Raw genomic sequence first — 1,180 nt, 5'->3', positions numbered from 1 at the left:
GCCTCTCTCTTTCTCTGTGTCTCTCATGAATAAATAAACAAATCTTAAAAAAAAAAAAAATTGTGAGCCCTCAGCCAATTCCCAGACACAAAGCCCTTGAATAAGGAGAGACTGGTGTTCTCTGGAGTAAGGAGTCACTGGCCTACCAAAAATGTATATGGTAAAATCTTCCTTCTAGACTCCCAAAGAAACTTAGTGTCATTTAGTAGAAAGACTGTGCATAGGGAAAGAAAAATAATCAGAATTTGGGAATTTCTGTGCATCTTGGGATCGATTTCTGTAAATACTTAACGGGTTTATATTGCAATTATTTTGGTGTATATGGTGTGTCATGGATTCTATCTCACCCACTGGAGTGTGATGGGTCTTGAGTCTGGTTACATATGTCTAGCAGGGATGAGAGGTAGTAGAGATAGGTCCTTAAAAAGATCAGCATTCCTCTGCAAACTAAGTCAGAAGAAGTCATTTCAGGTTCTTAGGAAAAGGAAAATTAATTACTTCACCCAAGGGAGATGTTGCTCTTTCACAACCCAATATCCCCAAAAGTGTCTACCCATTATAGATCTAAAATCTTATCTAAATACCATTAGTTCCAAAGTCTCAAATTTCATCTAAGTCAAAACAAATATGATCAATTGTGGAAAAAATTTCCCTCCATTTGAGGACCTGTGAACTAAAAAGTGAGTTACATGCTGCTATGGTCTGAATACAAATTGTGTACCCCATGGTTCTATGTTGAATCCCACCCCCCCAATGTGATAGTATTAGGAGATGGGGCTTTGTAGAGGTCATTAGATCACCAGGGTGGATCCCTAATGATGAGATTAGTGACCTTGTAAAAGAGCATCTTTACCCCTTTTGCCATGTAAGAACACAGCAAGAAGGTGCTGTTTTTGAACCGGGAGTGGGATGTCACCCGAAACCAAATCTGCCAGCACCTTGATTTGGGGCTTCTTAGCCTCCAGGACTGTGAAAAATAAATCTCTGTTGTTTATAAGCCACCCAATCTATGGAATTTTACTATAGCAGCCTGAACAGACTAAGGCACGCTCACAAAACAGGGTGGGACAGGGTTAGGACGATGCTATAGATATCTCATTCCAGAGAGAAGAAAAATGGACAGAGAAGAAGAGTCACTGGTCCCAAGCAATTTCAAAATCCAACTGGGCAAACCCATTAG

Source organism: Canis lupus, chromosome 32 (assembly GCF_003254725.2).
Source record: "Canis lupus dingo isolate Sandy chromosome 32, ASM325472v2, whole genome shotgun sequence".
NCBI classification, from domain to species: Eukaryota; Metazoa; Chordata; class Mammalia; order Carnivora; family Canidae; genus Canis; species Canis lupus.
This window is presented reverse-complemented; position numbering follows the sequence as displayed.